This window comes from Mirounga angustirostris, unplaced genomic scaffold (genome assembly GCF_029215605.1).
Source record: "Mirounga angustirostris isolate CCGP_5_RB_7025 unplaced genomic scaffold, mMirAng1.0.hap1 SCAF_1, whole genome shotgun sequence".
Classification (NCBI taxonomy): Eukaryota; Metazoa; Chordata; class Mammalia; order Carnivora; family Phocidae; genus Mirounga; species Mirounga angustirostris.
In genome coordinates this window covers 131368725-131382984 of record NW_026991709.1, presented here as the reverse complement: position 1 = coordinate 131382984, position 14260 = coordinate 131368725, and the positions used below count along the sequence as shown (strand labels likewise).

Sequence of the window (14260 nt, the reverse complement as noted above, 5' to 3'; positions counted from 1 at the left end):
TTGTGGTTACTTAAAACCTGTAGCTAGCATTTGATATAAGTTTCTCTTCCTTGGTATACTTTCTTCATTGTTTTCTAGGATATCATGCCTTCTTAGTTCTCTCTGCCCCACTGGTTGTTTCTCACTTTCCTCCATTGGTTTCTCCTATTCTTACCTACTTAATTTGGAGGGCGTCAAAGTCAGTTATTTGACCTTTTATCTTTTCTATTTACATTCACTGCATTGGTGATTTCATCTAATCTCATGTCTTTAAATACCAAAGTATTCAACTTAGCCCTTTTATCTGAACTCCAAGTTTATATATCTAATTAATATATTTGGCATCTCTACAGAGCTAATTGTCATCTCAAAGTCATTATGTTAAAAAGTGACTTCCTATTCTTTCTCTTTCAAACCTATTTTACCTGCAGTCTTACCCATTTCTGTTGATGGCAGATCCATCTTTCTAGTGGCTCAGGTAGAAACAGTGGAGTCATCTTTTTCTTAAATTTTCTAGTTGCTTTTTGTTTGATTTGTAAGAAAGCTGTTTAAAGTTAAATATTTAATTTGTAGTAGTGAGCTCATTATTTTTGTAATCATTTGTTTTTGGTTTTGTATGTATTTCCACATATAAAAGCATTAATCTACAAGAATTATTTTGCTTTCTTGGGGTGCCTGGGTGGCTCAGTCGGTTAAGTGACTGACTCTTTGATTTTTGGCTCAGGTCATGATCTCAGGGTTGTGGGATCCAGCCCTGCATTGGGCTCCATGCTCACTCAGCATGGAGTCTGCTTTTTCATCTCCCTCTGCTCCATCCTCCCCATGTCTTGTCTAATTACACTTGGTTAGCAGATTCATTTCTTGACATTAAGCAATAACTACTTTTGACTTAAATTCTAAACAGCTTTGGAATTGGGGTCCAGTGACTCTTGAATTGCTTGAAATAATAATTCTTCCCAGGGCTAGTACAACTTGAAATTTATAGTTCCTAGGAGAGCTGTACCACATCTACTAATGGATTGTTGGTTGATACCAATTTCTATAGTATCTATAATTTTATATTTAATTTTAAATGAAATTCAATGAGAATTACATTAAATTAAAAGAAGCATTTATATTCAGTTTTAGAATGACTTTATTCCTAAGTATATTCTGGAAAGTTACATTCTTTCCAGATTAATAAAATGCAGATATCTTTAGGAGTAACTTGGGTTGAAAGATAAAATGCTGTTTCATCCAGGCTGCTAGCTCTATTTTCTCAATAATAAAGAACATTAGCCCCCCACCCCCGCCCTGCATCTTAAAGGAGAGCCTAAGTTTCAGCCTAAGTAGAACATTTGTGTCTTTTATTGAAACACATTCTCTGGCCTTCTCTGCCTAAATTAGAGTGAATAGTTTTTCACATGCTTAGGAAAGGAACATTTCAAGAGGACTTGTAAACCTTTTCCTATTTTATTTCCTTTTGAATTGTTATCAGAGGTGGTGAAAATCTTAAAGGAAAGTAAGGATATAATACAGAATGTGAGAAACTAGTATGTATTATTATGTGTAATGAAGTTTTAATTGTTATGGGGAAAAAAAGGTACATGAGGACTATTTGCAACTTCTTACAGGGTTTAATTCTTTCCTGGAAATTACTTAACAAATGTTAACTTAAAATGACTTGGATTAAAACTCTCCATTTTTAAGATAAGGGTTTGAATTCTGTGTTGGGTAAAATGATTCTGTGTCAGAAACATGTACTGGTGAGTTGTACATGTGGGTGGTAGTTCTTTTTTTTTTTTTTTTTTAAAGATTTTATTTATTTATTTGAGCCAGAGAGAATGAGAGAGAGAGAGAGAGCACATGAGAGGGGGGAGGGTCAGAGGGAGAAGCAGGCTCCCTGCGAGCAGGGAGCCTGATGCGGGACTCGATCCAGGGACTCCAGGATCATGACCTGAGCCGAAGGCAGTCGCTTAACCAACTGAGCCACCCAGGCACCCTGTGGGTGGTAGTTCTGAGCAGGGTGATCATAAGCCTAATTTGCTTGGGAAAGTGCTTTATATGCCTGTTACCCTGCCTTAATTATTTCTAGCACCCCTGCATTTTTATTGTTCCCTTGCATATTATTGCAAACTTAGTGGTTTAATAGAACACAAAATTTTAAACTCAGTTCTGTAGGTCAGAAGTCCAACATGGGTCTCATGAGGCTATAATCAAGATGTTAGAGAATCTGTTTCCTGTTCATTCAGTTTTTTGGCAAAATTCAGTTCTTTGTGGTTGTAAGACCTAGGTCTCCATTTTCTTGTCGCCTATAAACCAAGAGCGATTTTCAGCTTGTGTAGGGAGCTGTATCTTGGCCCATCATCACTGCCTCCATTTTCAGCCAGCAAGAGCAAGTGGAATCTTCATCTGCTTCTCTCTGACCCTTCTTCCTCTAAAGCATCTTTCTTTCTGACTCAGGTGATTGGGTTGAGCCTACCAGGGTAATCCAGGATAGTTTCTCCTTTTTGAAGTCCATGACTGTAATCACATCTTGAAAATCCCTTTTGCCATGTAAGGTAACATATTCACAGGTTCTAGGGATTAAGACATGGACATCTTTGAGGGAGTTGGTGCATTATTCTGCCTTCCACAGCACCTTTTCACTATTGGGAGTGACCCTGTTTGGGCACAATTATATGGTCATTCAATTTCTAAGTAGCCAATTGAATTATTTCAAATAAGAGTAAAACCCCAAACTGTTTCTGTCTCCCTCTCTTAAAATTTTGTCTCATTAGTTCTTTCCTTTTCTACTTCCTCTTCTGCTTCTCTTTGACACCTTTGCAAAGGCATGAATAGTTTTTTCTGGCTCACTTGATAGAAGTCAGCACGGAGAGTGTATGTGATTTCTTTTTTGCCCTTACTTATGAATAAAGGAGCCACATATTTTATAGTCTGATGGCTTACATCATTCTTTTAGTCTTTGGTCATTGCAGCCTGCCATTCTCATGTCCTCAGTGTTTAGTGACAAAGGAATAGTTGAATTCTGAGATTGTGCTGCTGCTTGTGCTGGACATTGTCCTTAGACTGTTACTTGGCAAGGAACAGGAATTAAGACAGGCTTTTTCCCCCCCTCTACCTTTAGATTTTATTTAATACCGAGAAATAGCTGGGCATTGCATTCATTTAAACAGTTGCTGATTTTTTTTTGGAGGGGGTGGGTTGTTATGTTATAGAATATAATTTTACTAGCACAGCTGTCTTTTTTTTTTTTTTTTAAAGATTTTATTTATTTATTTGACAGAGAGACACAGCGAGAGAGGGAACACAAGCAGGGGGAGGGGGAGAGGGAGAAGCAGGCTTCCTGCTGAGCAGGGAGCCCAATGCGGGGCTCAATCCCAGGACCCTGAGATCATGACCTGAGCCGAAGGCAGACGCTTAACGACTGAGCCACCCAGGCGCCCCGTACAGCTGTCTTTTAATAAAGTAGATACTTGAATGTTTTTATTTCACATTTTTGAAAATTTTTACTTATTAAACTGCATTAATTGAAGAAAATAATTATGTATTTTTTGTGTATCTAAAGACCAAATTGCCATTTATGTCTACTCTTCAACTTAAATTTGTAGTCTGGAATTTTTCCCAAAGCACAAAATATAATTTGTATTCAAATGGATTAATTTGTTCCTTGGACAGTCTAAACAAAGACCAAGTTATGGTTTTTAATCCTATATCTTGTTTTAATAAGCTAAGTAGATATTTGATACTTGCTGATTTATATATACTTGTGTCCTTAATTTAATAGTGAATCCATCAGAGTTTAGATTTAGCAATTAATGCATAGGATGAAACCAGTGCTACATACCTCTGAAGTTAATTTCTTTCTTTTCAGTTTACAATGCCAGTTTTACACTCCATTTGCTGTCAGTAAAAATGTAGGCGGCAGGCACACCACATATTTATCATCACTAAGTTCACTATATCATACAGGAAAAGTATATTAATATGCCATACAGAAAATCTAACACACATAAACAGCCACTTCGCATTTTTAAGAACATATCTGACTTATTGATTAGCTTAAATATCTTTTAGTAGAGTGAGACAGCCACATAGAGTGCATACGTTCACTTACTTATCAGAACAAGTGCTTCTTGTGCTGATGAATGAGCATATCTCCTCTTTATGTATCGTGATGAAGATCAGACCTTCAAAAGCTTTCCCCTTTCCATTGGAATCCCTAAATCTTGACACAATTAAATTATTCCCAGGGTTCTTCAGATAAAGTGCACTCTGGAAAACAACTTTTTAAAACCTTATTATACATTTACATCCATGGTTGGCGTTCTAAGTCTCTTTTCCTGAAGTTTGTGCTGTTTTTCTCTGTTCTAGGCTCAGTGGTAGGTGGGGTGGGGTTTGAGAACTTTTCTTAATTTCTGTTTTCCATACGAACACTGGTTCTACAGGCTGTACCTGTAAATTATTCTCAAATTGGATTGTGTGTATGTTTTAAAAAATATGTACAATACCAGTTAGATTTTTTCCTCACTGGAATATTTTATTGAAATTAGGAAATACCAAAATACAATATCTAGTTTACATGGACACTGACCTAAACCTGAGAAAACAGTAATAAGAAATAATGCAGTTAATGAAAAAATGGGGGGAGTAATGTAACTGATATAAAGCATATGGAGCAGATGAAAATGTTTTTCTTTTAGTCTTTTATGGGCATTTACATTACATACATTCCAGAATTAAGACATTTTAAAAGAAAAATGTCCTAGGTTTTTTTTTAGTGAAGTAATACAGTAGGAAGTTATATGTTTAAAAGTTTTGTAGTTTCCTCAGATACTTAGTTCTTTCCCTCTGGTTTACATTTTTCTCTCTAAAACAAAAACAGTATTTAAAATTCATGTTTCCTTGCACTACTTTCTAAGACCCTGCATGTTTACTAACTTTGGGTAAGGTTTTTGTGAGTGCCCTCTCTTGAATATTGTCTTTATTTCTTGAGTCATTCCTTCTGGACTGGAACTATCTAATAAAGCCAGTCATTCCATTTTGTTTTATTTTAGTTAATTTCCACAGATATATTTGTAGACTTTGTTAAATAGTGTAGAATTGTCGGGCACGTGGGTGGCTCAGTCATTAAGCGGCTGCCTTCGGCTCAGGTCATGATCTCAGGGTCCTGGGATTGAGTCCCACATCGGGCTCCCTGCTCAGCGGGAAGGCTGCTTCTCCCTCTCCCACTCCCCCTGCTTGTGTTCCCTCTCTTGCTGTCTCTCTCTGTCAAATAAATAAATAAAATCTTTTTAAAAAAATAGTGTAGAATTGTCTTGAGTCTCTGCTCTTTACTGTTTCTTTCCCTTCCTTTTGAAGATTTTAAACTGTTACAGTTTCATTGAGAACTCTAAAATCTGTAGCTCTGTGTATAACCTCATTCTCAAATCTCTATTTCTCATTTCCTACTGTCTTGAATACTTCGTTTTTTCCACCACAGTGAATGTCTGGAACTGAAAGCGTTATTTTGCCCCTAACCTGTTGTTTCCAGCCAAATCGAGCCATTCTTGGTTTCTCTCTCATTACCCTTTAGATTCTTTCTCTTAGATCCAGGAATTCATGGTCTCCTCCCTTACCCATCATATCTTACTACTCAGTGGATATAGTCTTAGTAGTTTTCCTCCTGCCAGTTCCTTACCATTCCCCAAAACTGGCCTTATTCCTGGAATACTTTAGAGGCTTTTGCTATTTTCAAATCTGTCCCATATATTGTCAGATTAATTTTCCTAAGGCATTGCTTTTACTCTGTCACACTCTTGATTAGGAACCTTCAGTGGGGGGCGCCTGGGTGGCTCAGTCGTTAAGCGTCTGCCTTCGGCTCAGGTCATGATCCCAGGACCCTGGGATCGAGCCCCGCATCGGGCTCCCTGCTCAGCAGGAAGCCTGCTTCTCCCTCTCCCACTCCCCCTGCTTGTGTTCCTGCTCTCGCTCTCTCTCTGTCAAATAAATAAATAAAATCTTAAAAAAAAAAAAAAAAAGAACCTTCGGTGGTCCCACTTTGTCTGTAGATTGAAATTTGGAGTCTCTAGCCTGATCTTCAAAGTTCTCTCATAAAGTTGTCCTAATTTACCATTTAGCCTTATCCTCTATTAGTAACAAAAATTCTATTTCTGTCAAGATGGTTCCAACATACTGAGAATTCCTACATTTGCACATCCTTCCTCATTTCACAGTATTTTCTCCTTCTCCTCCTTTGTGCCCTGTGATCTCTCTCCTATTTTCTTTTGGCTCACCCAAAGCTTACATTTTCCAAACTGCAGCACATGTCTTGCCCTCTCTGTGAAATCTTCCTGAACAGTATGGTCTACTGTAATCTCACCTTCTTCTGAACTCCTGTTTTGCTTTGTTGCTGTTTACAAGGCACACTTTCTGTTTGGTGTTTTGCACTCTTGTTTTTAGTTGGATCTAGGCCCTGTGTGGATAAGTGGATTTTAAGTGTCAAGAGAGCAGGGACCATGTTCTATTTCTTTGCATCTCTCTTATGGGCTAAGTACAATTCATTTCAAGTCTCAGATGTTAAATTGATTTTTGCTCGCTTACTAGTTCCACAAATATTAATTGATTACCTAAACTTAAACACTGTTGATAGAGAGTTAAACATAAGAAGTATGAAACCTGCATTCAGGGACTTTACATTCTAGAAGGGAAAGAGAAATAGTCTACAGCTAATTTAACAGCACTTATTTAAGTATAATTGAGGAATGTGGTTTGTGAAAAAACCAGAAAATTGCCTCCCCCACTCTGTTGTTATTTGTATATATAATTTTTCTTACTTTAAAAATAAATTTTAATAGGGTAAATTACTCTTGAATTCATAGGTTTTTCAAGTGGTAAATCTTGTTTTGTTCTAAATGTACATAATACTGATATGCTCTTTAGCTAAATCCAGTAGACAAAATAATAGAATGATTCATACATTTTTGATATTAAAACAATTATAGGAAGTTTGTATATCATTTATGTGATATATAAACTGATGTGAAATAATTAAAAGATAATGAAAATATTTTTAAAAGGAAGATTTGCTAAACTCAAAACTATGAGAACTTCTGAGTTAATATTCTAAAGCTTTATTTTGTAGGAAAATAAAATTCAAACTGAATATATTGTTGGACACATTATTATTTTAGCTTTAAGTGTTTCTTCCAATGGCTTGAACATCATGTATGTCATAGGTATGATTTTTTGAGATTGTAATAACCATAGAAAGTTAATGTTAAAAGAATGGCAAAGTATGCACTGACACGAAAAATTATTGTATTTGCAAATGTAAAATCATAATTGACATAAATGTTATAGTTAGGAACATTATGAATGTAAATATGCCTTCTCTATTCTCAGTCCTGTAATGCCATTCTTTGTCCAGGGGGAGATGAAGAGTGATTTTGAGACTGCTGTTTAACCTATTATAACAGCTTTAAAAAAATTAAATAGCGTTGATGTAAATATGAGGAGGGAAAAGAATATTTATCTCCATTAAGTGACATAAAAAGCTATGGTAAGAATAACAGGCGGGTGGGTGTGCATTAAGCAGTGAAATCCCTAAATTCAGATGCTAATTAAAAGCTCAAGGACAATTGCCTCCCACATACTTAACTGTTGTATATTTTCTTTAGTCAAGTGTAATTCAGAGTTTGTGAAGTGGCTTTTAGTTTTTCACTTCCCCTTAACATATATGTTTAAAAAAAAAAAAACAGTAGAAACACTTCTCCTGGACTGTGATTTTGACAGATATAGATGGAATATTAAACCAGATGCTACAAAGATAATTCACATGATTGCTCTTGGATGGTCTTTATTGAGTGTCTTACCTGCTTCCCACTATTAAAAAGCAAATATTTAGTAGTAAAGTTAAAGTTATTGAATGAAGTATATTTGAGCACAATTTACTTGCTGTGGTGTACCCAGGACTAATTTAAGGCTTAGATTATGAAAGGATGTATTAGTACTGGCATTAAGAGTATATTTGTTTAGATTATTATGATTTTTTAAAACTTCTTTTGGTTATGGTCTCTGGCATCTTGTCTTGAAAGTACAATACTGCTTTTTCCATTATCTGAGAAAAATTTCCTCTGCACTTTCTACACTACCTTTCAGTGGTGGTTTTGTAATGTGTTCATCAGTTGTTGAAAGGGCCCATAGTATTGAAACCCTGTTCTTAGAAGGTAGATAGCTTTTAAGTGCAGAATAGCAGGGAAAGTGTTAGAGTCTTAAATTATTTTTAAAACTTTGTTTTTAGAAATAGAAATACAAAAAACCTTTTTGTAATTTTGCCACTTTTTTTATTCTTAGGTATGCTTTTTATTTAGCTTTTAGTAACTTGTAATTTAAGATCACAGTTATTAGGTGTATTTCTGCATTTTATATATCGCTCCCAGATGCTACAGTATTAGTTTTTATCACTGCATATTTTATGAAATGTCAGCCTTCTGTTGGCTGTTCACGCAGCATTGTTAGTGATCAAAGACACAACATAAAGGAGAAGAATCTAAACAGTTGGCTTATCTTTGTCCTTCATTGTGACAAAAATACTATAAAATTACTTTATTATAAAAAGTCAAATAGAAGCATCATCTAACATGCAGTAAAAGGATAAATGTCTTTGCTTTTTTAGTGAAATGTTAAAATATTTAATATCAAGAAAACTAGTTATAAAAAGAAATAATTTCTAATTTTACAGTTTTTTTTGGTAAGGAATGTGGGTAATATGTTGTATGTAATGTTGTCATATTCTGCTGACTGACAGTGCTAGGCCTAGAAAAAGCCACATAGTTTTTGTCAACATAAGAGGTTACTCAGTTTAAACTCTTCATTTTGTTACTCAAAATATGTTTTTAGAAAAGTGGTTATTAGTTTTAGTAAGTGCATTGTTTAAGTTGTATGTTACCTGGTTTGTTATTTTTCTTGAATTGACTTACTTTGTAGTTTAAAACTTCATTCCATAGATTTAAAAATCCTTTTTTTCTCTAGGTCAATGATTTCAATATCAAGATAAAAGTATAGAATGGGAAAAAATTCTCAAAGTCTGAAAGAAAATCTGTAAGAATAAAAATCTTGAATGATTTTGATCAGCTGTTGTGTATGCCCACCACAGCAGTTGGTTCAATCAATTTTATGTTTTGGGATGGTTTTATTAAAATGAGCTGCTGCTTTCAGTAAATCATTGAGAAAGATGCTGGCTTTATACTTGTCTTTTTTTGGTGGAGGCAGGGCAATAATAGTTTCTCTTTGCAGCCTTATAAGTCAGTAAAGTTGGAGAAAATTCCTGACCACCAGAGAAGTCAGTATGTTTTTGTGTCATTGGTGTGGGCATTTGGAAGTAGAAGTAGAATGAGGATTTAGACTAAAAAGTCATTTTTATATGCACTTTTATGGCGATTGGCAGGAAACTGCCATTTCTAAAGGAAAATGATTGTCAGCAGGTAATAATGGTTTTAGTATCTTCTTTTTATTGCACACAATTTCTGTTTTTATAAATGAATGAAAGCTGGTTTTTGTGTGGGAGAATTAGACTTTTGAAAAGCAGTTTGAAAGACATAGCTATTGGATACTTGTGACTTAGGGGCCTCATCTTTTTTCCTGAGGTGCCTGAAACCCTCACCCAAAGTGTGGTCCATAGTACAACAGCATTGGTGTTACCTGAGAGCTTGTTAGAAATGCAAAATATTGGGCCCAGCCCCATGCTTACTAAATCACCATCTGCATTTTTATCAAGTTTCCATTTAGCATGCCCATTAAAATTTGAGAAGAGCAACTGTAATACTTCTGAGTCAAAACCTCTCATTTGCTCAGTTTGTGTATTTTTTTTTCGTTTTGTTTTTTATTCTTATGTTAATCCCCATACATTACATCATTAGTTTTAGATGAAGTGTTCCATGATTCATTGTTTGTGCATAACACCCAGTGCTCCATGCAGAATGTGCCCTCCTCAATACCCAACACCAGGCTAACCCATCCTCCCCCACCCCTCCCCTCGAGAACCCTCAGTTTGTTTTTCAGAGTCCATTGTCTCTCATGGTTCGTCTACCCCTCCGATTTCCCCCACTTCATTCTTCCCCTCCCGCTACCTTCTTCTTCTTCTTTTTTTTTTTCTTAACATATATTGCATTATTTGTTTCAGAGGTACAGATCTGAGATTCAACAGTCTTGCACAATTCACAGCGCTTACCAGAGCACATAACCTCCCCAGTGTCTATCACCCAGTCACCCCATCCATCCCACCCCACCCCCCACTCCAGCAACCCTCAGTTTGTTTCCTGCAATTAAGAATTCCTCATATCAGTGAGATCATATGATACATGTCTTTCTCTGTTTGACTTATTTCACTCAACATAATACCGTCCAGTTCCATCCACGTCGTTGCAAATGGCAAGATCTCATTCCTTTTGATGGCTGCATAATATTCCATTGTATATATATATACCACATCTTCTTTATCCATTCATCTGTCGATGGACATCTTGGCTCTTTACACACTTTGGCTATTGTGGACATTGCTGTTATAAACATCAGGGTGCACGTACCCTTTAGGATCCCTACTTTTGTATCTTTGGGGTAAATACCCAGTAGTGCAATTGCTGGATCATATGGTAGCTCTATTTTCAACTTTTTGAGGAACCTCCATACAGTTTTCCAGAGTGGCTGCACCAGCTTGCATTCCCACCAACGGTGTAGGAGGGTTCCCCTTTCTCCGCATCCCCGCCAACATCTGTCATTTCCTAACTTGTTAATTTTAGCCATTCTGACTGGTGTGAGGTGGTATCTCATTGAGGTTTTGATTTGGATTTCCCTGATGCTGAGCGATATTGAGCACTTTTTCATGTGTCTGTTGGCCATTTGGATGTCTTCTTTGGAAAAATGTCTGTTCATGTCTTCTGCCCATTTCTTGATTGGATTATTCTTTGGTGTTGAGTTTGATGAGTTCTTTATAGATTTTGGATACTAGCCCTTTATCTGATATGTCATTTGCAAATATCTTCTCCCATTCTGTCGGTTGTCTTTTGGTTTTGTTGACGGTTTCCTTTGCTGTGCAAAAGCTTTTTATCTTGATGAAGTCCCAATAGTTCATTTTTGCCCTTGCTTCCCTTGCCTTTGGTGATGTTTCTAGGAAGAAGTTGCTGCGGCTGAGATCGAAGAGGTTTCTGCCTGTGTTCCCCTTTAGGATTTTGGTGGACTCCTGTCTCACATTTAGGTCTTTCAACCATTTTGAGTCTATTTTTGTGTGTGGTGTAAGGAAATGGTCTAGTTTCATTCTTCTGCATGTGACTGTCCAATTTTCCCAACCCCACTTCTTGAAGAGACTGTCTTTGTTCCATTGGACATTCTTTCCTGCTTTGTCAAAGATGAGTTGACCATAGAGTTGAGGGTCCATTTCTGGGCTTTCTATTCTGTTCCATTGATCTATGTGTCTGTTTTTGTGCCAGTACCATGCTGTCTTGATGATGACAGCTTTGTAATAGAGCTGGAAGTCCGGAACTGTGATGCCGCCAGCTTTGCTTTTCTTTTTCAACATTCCTCTGGCTATGCGGGGTCTTTTCTGGTTCCATACAAATTTTAGGATTATTTGTTCCATTTCTTTGAAAAAAGTGGATGGTATTTTGATGGGGATTGCATTGAATGTGTAGATTGCTCTAGATAGCATTGGCATCTTCACAATATTTGTTCTTCCAATCCATGAGCATGGAACGTTTTTCCATTTCTTTGTGTCTTCCTCAGTTTCTTTCATGAGTATTTTATAGTTTTCTGAGTACAGATCCTTTGTCTCTTTGGTTAGATTTATTCCTAGTTATCTTATGGTTTTGGGTGCAATTGTAAATGGGATCGACTCCTTAATTTCTCTTTCTTCTGTCTTGTTGGTATATAGGAATGCCACTGACTTCTGTGCATTGATTTTATATCCTGCCACTTGACTGAATTCCTGTATGAGTTCTAGCAGTTTTGGGGTGGAGTCTTTGGGGTTTTCCACATAAAGTATCATATCATCTGCAAAGAGTGAGAGTTGGACTTCTTCTTTGCCAATGTGGATGCCTTTTATTTCTTTTTGTTGTGTGACTGCTGTGGCTAGGACTTCCAATACTATGTTGAATAGCAATGGTGATAGTGGACATCCCTGCCACGTTCCTGACCTTAGGGGAAAAGCTCTCAGTTTTTCCCCATTGAGAATGATATTCGCTGTAGGTTTTTCATACATGGCTTTTATGATATTAGGTATGTACCCTCTATGCCTATACTCTGAAGAGTTTTGATCAAGAAAGGATGCTGTACTTTGTCAAATGCTTTTTCTGCATCTATTGAGAGGATCATATGATTCTTGTTCTTTCTTTTGTTAATGTATTGTATCACATTGATTGATTTGCGGATGTTGAACCAACCTTGCAGCCCCGGGATAAATCCCACTTGGTCGTGGTGAATAATCTTTTTAATGTACTGTTGGATCCTATTGGCTAGTATTTTGGTGAGAATTTTTGCATCCATGTTCATCAGGGATATTAGTCTGTAATTCTTCTTTTTGATGGGGTCTTTGTCGGGTTTTGGGATCAAGGTAATGGTGGCCTCATAAAATGAGTTTGGAAGTTTTCCTTCCATTTCTATTTTTTGGAACAGTTTCAGAAGAATAGGTGTTAATTGTTCTTGAAATGTTTGGTAGAATTCCCCTGGGAAGCCATCTGGCCCTGGGCTCTTGTTTGTTGGGAGATTTTTGATGATTGCTTCAGTTTCCTTAGTGGTTGTAGGTCTGTTCAGGTTTTCTATTTCTTCCTGGGTCAGTTTTGGTAGTTGATACATCTCTAGGAATGCATCCATATCTTCCAGGTTATCTAATTTGCTGGCATAGAGTTGCTCATAATATGTTCTTATAATTGTTTGTATTTCTTTGGTGTTGGTTGTGATCTCTCCTCTTTCATTCATGATTTTGTTGATTTGGGTCATTTCTCTTCTCTTTTTGATAAGTCTGGCCAGGGGTTTATCAATCTTGTTAATTCTTTCAAAGAAGCAGCTCCTAGTTTCGTTGATCTGTTCTACTGTTCTTTTAGTTTCTATTTCATTGATTTCTGCTCTATCTTTATTATTTCTCTTCTCCTGCTGGGTTTAGGCTTTATTTGCTGTTCTTTCTCCAGCTCCTTTAGGTGTAGGGTTAGGTTGCGTACTTGAGACCTTTCTTGTTTCTTGAGAAAGGCTTGTATTGCTATATACTTTCCTCTTAGGACTGCCTTTGCTGCATCCCAAAGATTTTGAACAGTTGTGTTTTCATTTTCATTGGTTTCCCTGTATTTTTTTAATTCTTCTTTAATTTCCTGGTTGACCCATTCATTCTTCAGTAGGATGCTCTTTAGCCTCCATGTATTTGAGTTCTTTCCGACTTTCCTCTTGTGATTGAGTTCTAGTTTCAAAGCGTTGTGGTCTGAAAATAGGCAGGGAATGATCCCAATCTTTTGGTACCGGTTGAGACCTGATTTATGACCTAGGATGTGATCTATTCTGGAGAATGTTCCATGGGCACTAGAGAAGAATGTGTATTCCATTGCTTTGGGATGGAATGTTCTGCATATGTCTGTGAAGTCCATTTGGTCCAGTGTGTCATTTAAAGTCTTTATTTCCTTGTTGATCTTTTGCTTAGATGATCTGTCCATTTCAGTGAGGGGTTGTTAAAGTCCCCCACTATTATTGTATTGTTGTTGATGTGTTTCTTTGCTTTTGTTATTAATTGGCTTATATAACTGGCTGCTCCCATGTTAGGGGCATAGATATTTACAATTTTTAGATCTTCTTGTTGGATAGATCCTTTAAGTAGGATATAGTGTCCTTCCTCATCTCTTATTACAGTCTTTGGTTTAAAATCTAATTTGTCTGATATAAGGATTGCCACCCCAGCTTTCTTTTGGTGTCCATTAGCATGGTAAATGGTTTTCCATCCCCTCACTTTCAATCTGGGGGGTGTCTTTGGTTCTAAAATGAGTCTCTTGCAGAGAGCATATCGATGGGTCTTGTTTTTTAATCCAGTCTGTTAGCCTGTGTCTTTTGATTGAGGCATTTAGCCCATTTACATTCAGGGTAACTATTGAAAGATAGGAATTTAGTGCCATTGTATTGCCTGTGAGGGGACTGTTACCGTATATTGTCTGTGTTCCTTTCTGGTCTATGTTGGTTTTAGGGTCTCTCTGGCTTAGAGGACCCCTTTCAAGATTTCCTGTAGGGCTGGTTTTGTGTTTGCAAATTCCTTTAGTTTTTGTTTGTCCTGGAAGCTTTTTATCTCTCCTTCAAT

General features: G+C 36.7%; 1 protein-coding gene across 12 annotated transcripts in view; it reads left to right on the top strand.

Moving 5' to 3' along the window:
• The window catches only part of TBC1D5 (TBC1 domain family member 5), a 587897-nt gene that overhangs the window by 105873 nt on the left and 467764 nt on the right, over positions 1 to 14260 (top strand). The window lies entirely within an intron of this gene.